Below are 13320 nucleotides of genomic sequence, written 5' to 3' on the forward strand. Positions count from 1 at the left end.
TCGAAATAGTAATATTCAGCCACGTTAACTTTCAAGGTGAAATGAGGAGAGCAATGGCCTAATGGTATTAATCCAGGGAGTCAGGGAATTTTCTTGGGACTCACATTTGAATTAAGTTTGAAGATAGCGCAATGGTGATGCATATAGTGAAACTTCATTCAATAAAAATCTGGAGATAAGCGTCTCACAATGATTGTGAAACCATTACTGAGTGTCAGTGATAAACCCATCTGGTTCACTAATGCTTCAGGGGGGAGAAACCGCTGTCCTTACCAGAGCTAGCTTATGTGTGAGGGGGAAGTGAGGCCTGCAGATGCTGGAGATTAGAGTCGAGAGTATGGTGCTGGAAAAGCACAGCTGGTCAGGCAGCGTCCGAGGAGCAGGAGAGTCAACGTTTCGGGCAAAAGCCCTTCATCACGATGATGATCCTGATGAAGGGCTTTGGCCCAAAACATTGACTCTCATGCTCCTCGGATGCTGCCTGATTTGCTGTGCTTTTTCATCACCACGCTCTCGACTCTAGCTTACGTGTGAGTCCAGACCCACAGCAAATATGGTTGGTTTTCAACCATCTTCTGAAATCGTCTAGCAAGCCACTCAGATCAAGGGCAATTAGGGATGGGCAAGAAATATTGGGCCCTTCCGGCGATGTCTCCATCCCATGAATAAATAAAAGGAAGGAGCTAGCAGAATTTCAAACCACCACAAGTTTAGTGTGAAATTAAGATTTAAACTTGGGAGAGTTTAACACAAACAGGAACAGAACGACGTGTGTGGAGTTTGAGCGGAGCAAGAATAAAAATCGGTTTTCCGATAAAATCTGAGAACCTTCTATGGTCCAAGGATCCAAGCCCTGGCAACAAGAAAAGAAGGATTGCGGAGAAAACACAGGGAAGTGAAAAGAGGGCAAAAGAGAGCAGACAAAGAGGCTACTGTAGCACAGACAGTCTCACACAGGGCACCTCACATCTTAAATGCATTATCTGGGCCAACATGACACCAATTGGTAAAGTTCACTTGAGAATGTAACTTTAAAAAAGTTTTGCGATTTACATGTGAAACAATTGAAGCCAACATGTTTATTCTAAAAGATGACAGAATTAACAAACAATCCAGGTCTTTTTCAATATGGAGTTTCAGTTACATCACACTGTAAACTTTTGCTATAAATTCTGTGTCTTACGTTCTTATACTTCGCATCCACCTGATGAAGGAGTAGTCCTCTGAAAGCTCGTCCTTCCAAATAAACCTGTTGGACTATAACCTGATTTTGTGTGATTTTCCACTTTGTACACCCCCAAAAAGGTTTGTTTATGTTATGGTCAAACTGAGATAAGTTTAACAATCAATCATTCCAAGCAAACTAAAAATATAAAAGAATTGGTGAAGACAGAGTAAAGTAATATATAATCATTTGGTTCAGATGTGTACATTTTGAGGCTGAAAGTTCGAGATGGTTTACTGTATGGATGAGATATGACATTGGATCATTTGTCAAATCTGATTCAAAGGGAAACATTGAGAAATCTGAGAATATGTGACAGTTAAAAAGGAGCCTTAAATAACACCCAATCACAAAGAACTGAAGCAAGTGCAGAAAATCAAGATCCTGAGACTGATAAGGATTGAACTGAAAAGAATGTTTTTGAATGTTCAGATACAATGAACAAGAGATGCAGCCAAACAGGGGGATGTGGAAAATCCATACAGTTTGACAAGAAAGCAATGTAAAGCAACAGATAAGGTCACAGCCAAAGAAGCTTTGTAAAGAGAATAAAACTGTTAGCTCAAAAGATGTCAGAACAATTCAAGGAGCTGCTGAAATCAATCCATTCCAACTGAGTCCCCAGACATCGCCTGTGGAAACACTTTTGAAGGTAAATGCAAACAAATGCAGCAGAGACGAATCATCCAGCAGTGTCTTGTACAATGCAAGCCACACAAGTGTTCAGTGTGGATGCTGGAGGATCACAGCGTATGCTTGCTGCTGCCATTGCTAAGCCTCTGGTGCTGGGTAATGACAGAGTGATGGAAGGTGAACATCTCAGCTCCCCTTCCTGGTTGGTAGTTCACTTATGATGTTTTTCTAATGCACAACTGACAATATATTCAGAAAGGGGCAGATAAACTTGTACAGCGACAAAAATAAGGATGAATATTGACACTGCAGATCTGTAAGTGGTGAAGTTTAAGGATATCAATAAACCTATCTGTCTTTGAAACACCATGGGCAAGGATGAAGAACTGATAAAGAGGAAATTGAGGAAAGGCAAGGACAGAATTCTTGTGCCTCCGGCAAAATTTGGGGATGCAAAATGTTGGCTTCGATATTAACCCAACCAGCAAGAGGATGGGTAACAGATAGCAATCTTGGATCTGAGGCTTGCCCATCTCTCGGGGCATCATCTGGTCATTTAGCTGCTCAGTACCAGAGGTCAGACCAGCAGAGCAGGCAGTGAGTGGGTGGCTGGGAGTAAAGTTGGACTGAGGGTGCCAATGGGCTCTGAGGGGCTAGGGGGTGAATCCCAAAACAGCAGTGTCATGGCATTTGCTTATTTTCTTTGTCAACTTTAACACTGGACTGGTAATCCAGAGATCTAGGTAGTGTGCTGGGGACCTGGGTTCATATCCAGCCATGGCAGATGGCAGAATTTTAAATCAATAAAAATATCTGGAATCAAGAATCTAATGATGACCATGAATCTGTTGGCGATTGTCAGGAAAAACCCATCTGGCTCACCATTATCCTTTAGAGAAGGAAACTGCTATCCTTTTCTGGTCTGGTGACTCCGGACCCACAGCAATGTGGTTGCCCGCTGGGCAATTAGGGATGGTAATAAATGCTGGCGTAGCCAGCAACACCCACGTCATATGAATATAACAAAAACTCGGTGACTTCTCAATAAGTTCACTTGCTGTCCCTCTCTGGAGTGAGCCATGGCACCCCAATGTGCATTCACCAGAGACACTCCCCCCACAAAACCATGAGGATGAAATACTAGGCCAGTGGGAGCAGAATGGGAAACATGATCATTGTATTTCAATACTTCGGACAGACTGTGAAGAATTAAATCTTCCCCTGCTGTTATCACAAAGGAACAAACTTGTTCTTTGCCACTGTCAAATCAATTGTAAGGAATAGAAACATGGTTGGAAATAAACAATGTGACAAATAGGTTATAGCCATTGAACATTACATGCTTAAGGTCGTGTTCAGCAATCCAGGCACATGGACTTATAATACAGTGCAGCTGGGTTCAAATTTGCACAAAACTGTTTAGGAAAGTGACTTTGTCTTATCGAAACTCTGGAGCTGGTGTTTGTATTATAGATAAGTGGTGGGTGGGCGGATAGATTGAAATGAATCAAAACTTAGAAGCTTGTGTTAATTCTTTCTAAAGAATTATTGGATTCTTGTGATAAATCCAACTGGCTTTACTACTGGACCCAAACCATTAACACTGCTTTCTCTTCACAGATGCTGCCAGATCTGCTGAGTTTTTCTAGCAACTTCTGTTTGTGTTTCTAATTTCCAGCGTCCACAGTTCTCAGTTTTTTATTGTTAACATCTTGAACGTAGCATGGCTCTTATAATTAGGTATATTTCCCCGTTTCCATCATTGCTGTGATGATAATGGCTCAAACTTTCGGTATACCAATTCTAGATAGCTCATTTCAGGGCCACGTTACCAATAAAATGTCAATCTTCTCAATCAGTAACTCCTTCTGGGTCACCCTGGCAAGTAGTAATGGACAATTCACATTGGCATTGGTCAGGGTGAGTAGTAATAGACAATTCACATTGGCATTGGTCAGGGTGAGTAGTAATGAACAATTCACATTGGTGTTGGTCAGGGCAAGTAGTAAAGGACAATTCACATTGGCATTGGTCAGGGTAAGTAGTAATGGACAATTCACATTGGCGTTGGTCAGGGTAAGTAGTAATGCACAATTTACATTGGTGTTGGTCAGGGCAAGTAGTAATGGACAATTCACACTGGCATTGGTCAGGGCAAGTAGTAATGCACAATTCACATTGGTGTTGGTCAGGGCAAGTAGTAATGGACAATTCACATAGGCATTGGTCAGGGCAAGTAGTAATGCACAATTCGCATTGGCGTTGGTCAGGGTAAGTAGTAATGGACAATTCACATTGGTGTTACCAACATTTCAGGAAAGAAGTGACCTCAGTAATAATGATTGGAACCTGGAGCTTATTGACTACGAGATCCTTGATTTGGGTTGTTAACCTTGACCAATCAGGTATGCTCTGGTTAACAGATATAAGCAGGCGATCTATTTTGATTTATGATTTGGAGATGGGCTGCTTTTGCTATAAATTCTGTGTCTTACAATCTTATTCTCCACAACCACCTGATAACGTAGCAGCGCTGCAACAGCCAGTGCTTTCAAATAAATCTGTTGGACTATAACTTGGTATTATGTGATTTTTATTTTGATTTAATCCCTGCCCCCCCCCTTCACTGTTTGATCACAGAGCATTGCCCTTTGTTGTGAAGGACACTGCTGGTCACTGGCCACTCGGGTGTTTTCCTACTTTTCCTGGTGGTGGAAATTGAATAAAGATTTGTACACCTTGTCTCTCACTGTGTCTCACACCTGCGCACACACACACCATGGGTGCTGGGGATAAAAATAATAAGCACTACCGCAGTTAGGCAGTAGTGTGGGGAAAAAAAAATAAACAGGGGTTCACCCTCTACAGATGGGGAAGGTTAAGTCAGAGGATTCTCTGTGGGTCTTCTCCTGGCCCTGACCATTAATAGGTGTGGGCAGTGGGGTCATTATGGCCAAATACCTGCTCCTCATCTGTGGTTACGTTTGAGCCCAGGTGTCCCTATAGAAGGAGCACACGGTATTTACTAACGCCTTCGAGGTGTTCAGGGAAAGGTGGGCACTGCAGGGAGTGGAGTGCGTTATAAAAAAAAGAAAAAAAAAGAAAAAAAAATATAAGCAGGCGATCTATTTTGATTTATGATTTGGAGATGGGCTGCTTTTGCTATAAATTCTGTGTCTTACAATCTTATTCTCCACAACCACCTGATAAAGTAGCAGCGCTGCAACAGCCAGTGCTTCCAAATAAATCTGTTGGACTATAACCTGGTATTATGTGATTTTTATTTTGATTTAATCCCTGCCCCCCCCATTCACTGTTTGATCACAGAGCATTGCCCCTTGATGAGACGGGCACTGCTGGTCACTGGCCACTCGGGTGTTTCCTTTCTTCCTGGTGGTGGAATATCAAGAAAGATGTACACACTTGTTGTTTTTCACTGTGTCCAACACCTGCACACACGTGACATGGGTGCTGGGGAAAGGTACGCTCTACTGCTGTGAGGTGGTAGAATGGGGGAAAAAAACTTTTGGAAAAGAAAACAAATAAGCAAGAGATTCAGAAAGTCTTCTCATTAGGGACTGACTCTGACCTGGCTGGTCACAGCGAGTGTACTGTGCACGAGTAATGATGTGGAGGAGCCGGTGTTGTACAGCCGCCTGATGAAGGAGCAGCTAGTGCTTCCAAATAAACTTGTTGGACTATAACCTGGTGTTGTGTGATTTTTTAACTCTCTGCATCAGTAAATAAAGGGTGATTTGGTGACAGGATACCGGCCTCTGTGCAGTTATTTCATGCAGTCTTTTGAGTTTTGATCATTCTCAATCAATCTAGCTACTCACTTATTTATATCTATGAAAAATGGTTTATGGATTTATTTAAAAATTTATCCCATGACTTGTGGAAAAGTAATAAGAGTGCTAAATCGAATTTTTCTGGAATTGATCGACTTTGTCATTTGTCAAAATGTTGAAATTTAAAATGTGATGGTTAGATTATGTTACACACTGACAGAGTCTGATTTGCAAAGTGTGTGGGCAGTGGGCCTGGGAGGCGATGACCTGGAGGTGAGTTGTATTTCCATTGATCCAGCCCGGAGCTTTGACTGACAGCTGCTGGGTGTGTTCCCAGTTAGATTACTGCAGTCGGGTGGGCAACTCACCCAATGGCATCAAGAGGATGCGCATTTGGTCACAGGTTTGGGACAATCGTGTGGGCATACCTGCTGGGTCTGACGGAGGCAAACCCTCCCTGAAACCCAATGAAAGTGATACTCTGCCTCAAAATAGTAATAGGAGAAAGTGAGGGCTGCAGATGCTGGAGATCAGCGTCCAAAGGTATAGTGTTGGGAAAGCACAGCAGGTCAGGCAGCAGGAGAATTGACGTTTTGAGCATGAGTTCTTCATCAGGAATGCTTTTGCAGCACCACACGTTTTGACTCTAAAAATCATAACATTCATCCATGTTAGCTTTCAAGATATAAAAGAGACCTAAGGGGCAACTTTTTCACACAGAGAGTGGTACATGTATGGAATGAGCTGCCAGAGGATGTGGTGGAGGCTGGTACAATTGCAACATTTAAAAGGCATCTGGATGGGCATATGAATAGGAAGGGTTTGGAGGGATATGGGCTGTGTGCTGGCAGGTGGCACTAGATTAGGTTGGGATATCTGGTCGGCATGAAGGGGTTGGACTGGAGGGTCCATTTCCATGCTGTACATCTCTATGACTCTAATGACCATGAAAGGGTTGGGAATATACGCTAGTTCGGCCACTCTTGGAATATTGTGTACAGTTCTGGTCGCCATATTTTGGGAAGGATGTGGAAGCATTGGAAAAGGTGCAGAGGAGATTTACCAGGATGTTGCCTGGCCTGGAGGGAAGGTCATATGAGGAAAGGCTGAGAGACTTGCGTCTGTTCTCATTGGAAAGAAGAAGGCTAAGGGGGGATTTGATACAGACATACAAGATGATCAGAGAGTTAGATAGGGTAGACAGTGAAAGTCTTTTTCCCAGGATGATGATGTCAGCTTGTACGAGGGGGCGTAACTACAAATCGAGGGGTGATAGATTTAAGACAGATGTCAGAGGCAGGTTCTTTACTCAGAGAGTGGTAAGGACGTGGAATGTCTTAACTGCCAATGTAGTCAACTCAGCCACATGAGGGAGATTTAAACAATCCTTGGATAAGCACATGGATGATGGTGGGATAGTGTAGGGGGACGAGCTGAGAATAGTTCACAGGTTGGCACAACCGAAGGGCCTGTTCTGCGCTGTATTGTTCTATGTTCTATACCTAGCATCAGTCAGCGATGGAATCCACACCTTTCAAGGAAGCCCCTGTCCTGAGAGTAACTCACTGACTCATGTTAAAAGGGGCACCTGACATGTAAGGAGCAGCGGTTTAACTCAGGAAAAGAAAAAACTGACCAGTCAGTAACTTAAACTCTAATATCTGCAAAACATCTAGTCATCTTTCTGGAAGTGAGTATTTCATTTTATTTGTAGGTTTAACCCAAAGGGAATTACTTAAAGTCTTTGTGAGGAAAGATTGAACCATTAACGTGACAGCAATAATACAGACGGGGAAGTGTACAGCAGTTATCTAACTACAAAAGTCATGTCAGACTCAAAATGATAACTCTGCTTTCTGTCTCACAGATGCTACCAGACCTGCTGTGTTTCTCCAGCATTCTCTGTGCTTGTTCCAGATTTCCAGCCGCTCCAGTGTTTTCCTTTTATTCTATTTTAGTCTCTGTGGATGCTGCAGGGAGAGATGAGGAAGAAGGCCACAAGCCTCACTGGTGATGCCCTGTGGGTTCTCCTCTGGGCTGGAAAGAGCTAGAGGAGGGTTTTCTCTGATGGAGACGCAGCAGAGATCATCTTTCAGATCACAACCAAAATGAGAACTGCATTAGTTGGTTGCTTTCCAAGCAATTATTGTTTTATTCAATTAATGGGATTATGGTGTCACTAATTCAACCAGTATTTATTGCCCATCCCTAATTGCCCAGTTAAAAGTCAACTCTATTGCTGGGGCCTGGAGAAATATGTAGGCCAGACCTGTTAAAAATGGCAGACTTCCTTCCCTGAAGGACATGAGTAAACTAGATGGTTTTTTTCCTGAAAATTAGCAATAGATTCTTTAGACTTTTAATTCCAGACTTTTATTGAATCCAAATTCCACCATCTGCTGTGGCAGGATTTGAATCTAGGTCTCTAGAACATTGCTAGGGTCTCCGGATTAACAGGCTGGTGATAACACCAGTGGCCAACTATCTTCCCTCATATACAGTAGAGTCTCTGTTATCTAGTTTTCTAAAGTTTGGAATTGTCATGCAACCCAGCAATCAGAAAGTCACCTCCCTACTCCATATGGAAGTTCTCTCACCATCATCTGAGATTTAAAAGGGGATTTGTAACCTCCTGAAGACCTTATCAAGGCAGAGCGATTGACGTCTTGGAATGGGAGAAGGTTCCCTTGCTCCGGAAACTGATTGATTGGTCGCCTCTCTCTCTCTCTTTCCCATTTTGGTAAACAGTTTGCTGATGGTATTTATAATGGTAGTTGTCTTTTCCCTAGGGTGCAGGATTTCAAAATTAGGGGGCACATTTTTAAGGTGAAAGGAGAGATTTAAAAAAGAACGAGGGACAAACTTCTTACACAGACGATGGTGCATGTTTGGAATGAACTTCCAGAGTAAGGGGTGAACATGGACACAATTACAATGTTCAAAAGACATTCAGATAAGTACACAAATAGGAATGGTTTGGAAGGATATGGGGCAGGAGCAGGGAGGTGGGCCTAGTTTAGTTTGGGATTATGTTTGGCCTGGACTGATAGGACTGTAGGGTCTGTTTCCGTGCTGTGTGACTCTCTTGAGTGGTTCAGGCTGCTCACTTTTAAAATGCACATTCATCTTGTGGTGATGACCTGTCAAGTTTTTCCAGCTGCCACTTGTATTTTTCCGACAACAGACAGATTCATTTTCCCGATTTATTCCCATTCCCCCTGCATGCTGGATACTCAGGGAGATTACAGTACTTCATTTCGTGTGGTGGAGTATTGGAAACATTACCTCCATGATTTAGGATCCTGTCTTCCAGGCTTCAATGAGACCAATATAAAGCATCTGCCAATCCCTTGATTATTCCAGACAACTTTATTCCCCCGAGATGGTCTTCTTTTAGACTAAAGTTCAGAAATCAGCAGATATTCATAGTTGTTAAGGCAGACTTAATACTTTAATATCACATTATAATAATCAATGGGAATTAAAACCTTTTCTCTAACATGCATCCTCATGCTATCATAGCTCAAAAGTAATGAATATGAATAGGAGATAAGTTCCAAACATAATAGGCAAAACAATGACTGAGGTTTCTTCATGTTCATTTCAGCAAATGTTATTGCACTGGGGATACTCATTTGGATAAAAGATGGTAAAGGTTCTGATGAAATTTCATCAATTTGGGACATTAAGTCAATTTTTCTCACCACAGAGCTTGTCAAACCTCTTGAGCATTTGCAACATCCGACTGGGTGGCATGGTGGCTCAGTGCTGCCTCACAGGACTAGGGACCTGGGTTCAATTCCTGTCCTCGGTTGACTGTCTGTGTGATGTTTGCATATTCTCCCCATGTCTATGTAGGTTTCCTCCCACAATCCAAGGATGTGCAGGTGAATGAGCCATGGGAAATTGCTCATAGTGTTAGGTGCATTAGTCAGGGGTAAATATAGGGTAGGTGAATGAGTCTGGATGGGTTACTCTTTGGACGGTTGGCATAGGCTGAAGGGCCTGTTTCTGTACTTTAGGGAATATAATCTAATCATTTTCTATTAGTTGCAGAATCTTAGTCAATAGAGATAGGTTTTGACGGGCATCTTAAAGGAGGACAGTGAGGTGGAGAGGTGTAGGGTTGGAACTCCAGATCTTGGGGCATCTGAAGGCACAGCCATCAACGGTGGAGGAGTGATTAAAATAGGCTGTCATTATATTTTGGAGGATGGTGGGGCTGAAGGAAATTATAAAGAAAGTGGGTGGGATGGGGTGGGAGGGGATGTGAAGAAAGACCATACAAGTGTTCAAGAACAAGGATGAGAACTTTAAAGTGAAGACATTTCTTGGCTGGGGGCCAGGCCAGTGAGCACACGGGCGATTGGAATACAGCTAGCTCTTCTATATCGCAAATGTTGTGTTCTTGTGTAACCCTGCATTATAGAAAAAGCGTTTGAAGTGTTTGCAATGTAATCGTGTTACAGCCAACACATGTTTTAAAGGTTTGTGCTTTAGAAACAGCGTTCAAAATTTGTCAATTGCATTACAGCAAATTTGTGTTGACGAAACGCACGTTATAGCAGAATGACCTGTATTCAGTGTGAATTCAGATAGGGCCAGCAGAAATATGGTGAGCCCAAGTGTGTGGACAAATGCCATTGCAGTGATGTAGTTTGGAGGTAATGAAGACATGAAGGAGAACTCAGCGGCAACTCATTCTGCAATATCTCAGCATCGCAAAGGTCGATGTTGGAAGAGGGAGAATAAATAGCGAATTATATTTTTATGTAAATGGTATGTTTTCAATATCACAAATAACACCAGAGATTGTTTGCCTAGTTTTTACAGAGGCTATTTGTTACTTACTGAAAAATTGGAGATTCAGCAAGAAAATCTTCCACTGGGGAGTTGCCAAACATTTGCATCACATACTTGCAAAAGTTCACAAGTGAATCCTATAGCACATGAGAAATGTAGGTTAATGATTGCTCTTACAGCCTAAATACAGCTAAACTAGTGAAACAGATCAAGCTGACTCTATGGATGACAGTTTGTTTTGGGTGCAGCTGCTATAGACCAGTGGAATGAGTGCATTCAGACCTCTAACAAGGGAAAGTAGGCCTGGAGTGTGAGGCAGCAGCTTCTGTGTAGAGTGGGTTGGTGGGTATCAAAAGGACGTGGGTCCCCCTCACCAGGTCATCCTTGGACTGTCGAATTTAACTGAGGCTCTTAAAAGGTGAGTGGAAAGGCTTACTTCATAGAACATAGAACATAGAACAATACAGCACAGAACAGGCCCTTCGGCCCACGATGTTGTGCCGAACATCTATCCTAGATTAAGCACCCATCCATGTACCTATCCAATTGCCGCTTAAAGGTCGCCAATGATTCTGACTCTACCACTCCCACGGGCAGCGCATTCCATGCCCCCACCACTCTCTGGGTAAAGAACCCACCGCTGACATCTCCCCTATACCTTCCACCCTTCACCTTAAATTTATGTCCCCTTGTAACACTCTGTTGTACCCGGGGAAAAAGTTTCTGATTGTCTACTCTATCTATTCCTCTGATCATCTTATAAACCTCTATCAAGTCACCCCTCATCCTTCGCCATTCCAACGAGAAAAGGCCGAGAACTCTCAACCTATCCTCGTACGACCTGTTTTCCATTCCAGACAACATCCTGGTAAATCTTCTCTGCACCCTCTCCAAAGCTTCCACATCTTTCCTAAAGTGAGGCGACCAGAACTGCACACAGTACTCCAAATGTGGCCTAACCGAAGTCCTGTACAGCTGCAACATCACTTCACGACTCTTGAATTCAATCCCTCTGCTAATGAACGCTAATACACCATAGGCCTTCTTACAAGCTCTATCCACCTGAGTGGCAACTTTCAAAGATCTATGTACATAGACCCCAAGATCCCTCTGTTCCTCCACCTGACTAAGAACCCTACTGTTAACCCTGTATTCCGCATTCTTATTTGTTCTTCCAAAATGGACAACCTCACACTTGGCAGGGTTGAACTCCATCTGCCACTCCTCAGCCCAGCTCTGCATCATATCTAAGTCCCTTTGCAAACGACAACAGCCCTCCTCACTGTCCACAACTCCACCAATCTTCGTATCATCTGCAAATTTACTGACCCACCCTTCGACTCCCTCATCCAAGTCATTAATAAAAATTACAAACAGCAGAGGACCCAGAACTGGTCCCTGCGGAACTCCACTTGTAACTGGGCTCCAGGCTGAATATTTACCATCTACCACCACTCTCTGACTTCGACCGGTTAGCCAGTTTTCTATCCAATTGGCCAAATTTCCCTCTATCCCATGCCTCCTGACTTTCCGCATAAGCCTACCATGGGGAACCTTATCAAATGCCTTACTAAAATCCATGTACACTACATCCACTGCTCTACCTTCATCCACATGCTTGGTCACCTCCTCAAAGAATTCAATAAGACTTGTAAGGCAAGATCTACCCTTCACAAATCCGTGCTGGCTGTCCCCAATCAAGCAGTGTCATTCCAGATACTCATAAATCCTATCCCTCAGTATCCTTTCCATTACTTTGCCTACCACAGAAGTAAGACTAACTGGCCTGTAATTCCCGGGGTTATCCCTATTCCCTTTTTTGAACAGGGGCACAACATTCGCTACTCTCCAGTCCCCTGGTACCACCCCCGTTGACAGTGAAGACGAAAAGATCATTGCCAACGGTACTGCAATTTCCTCTCTTGCTTCCCACATAATCCTAGGATATATCCCGTCAGGCCTGGGGGACTTGTCTATCCTCAAGTTGCTCAAAATGTCCAACACATCTTCCTTCCTAACAAGTATCTCTTCTAGCTTACCAGTCCGTTTCACACTCTCCTCTTCAACAATACGGTCCCTCTCGTTCGTAAATACTGAAGAAAAGTACTCATTCAAGACCTCTCCTATCTCTTCCAACTCAATACACAATCTCCCACTACTGTCCTTGATCGGACCTACCCTCGTTCTCGTCATTCTCATGTTTCTCACATACGCATAAAATGCCTTGGGGTTATCCTTGATCCTATCCGCCAAGGATTTTTCATGCCCACTCTTAGCTCTCCTAATCCCTTTCTTCAGGTCCCTTCTGGCTATCCTGTATCCCTCCACTGCCCTGTCCCAACCCTGTTTCCTCAACCTTATGTAAGCCTCCTTCTTCCTCTTTACTAGACATTCAACCTCCCTCGTCAACCAAGGCTCCCTCACACGACCATTTCTTTCCTGCCTGATAGGTACATACATATCAAGGACACGTCATATCTGCTCCTTGAAAAAGTTCCACATTTCCACCACATCCTTCCCTGACAGCCTATGCTCCCAATTTATGCTCCTCAAATCCTGTCTTACAGCATCGTAATTTCCCTTCCCCCGATTGTAAAATCTACCCTGTTGTGCGCACCTATCTCTCTCCATAACCAAGGTGAAAGTCACAGAATTGTGGTCACCATCACCAAAATGTTCACCCACTAACAAGCCCATCACTTGTCCCGGTTCATTACCGAGTACCAAATCCAATATGGCTTCCCCTCTGGTTGGACAATCTACATACTGAGTTAGAAAAGCTTCCTGGACACACTGCACAAACACCGCCCCATCCAATCTACTTGATCTAAAGAGCTTCCAATCAATATTTGGGAAGTTGAAGTCGCC

This window comes from Hemiscyllium ocellatum, chromosome 34 (assembly GCF_020745735.1).
Source record: "Hemiscyllium ocellatum isolate sHemOce1 chromosome 34, sHemOce1.pat.X.cur, whole genome shotgun sequence".
NCBI classification, from domain to species: domain Eukaryota; kingdom Metazoa; phylum Chordata; class Chondrichthyes; order Orectolobiformes; family Hemiscylliidae; genus Hemiscyllium; species Hemiscyllium ocellatum.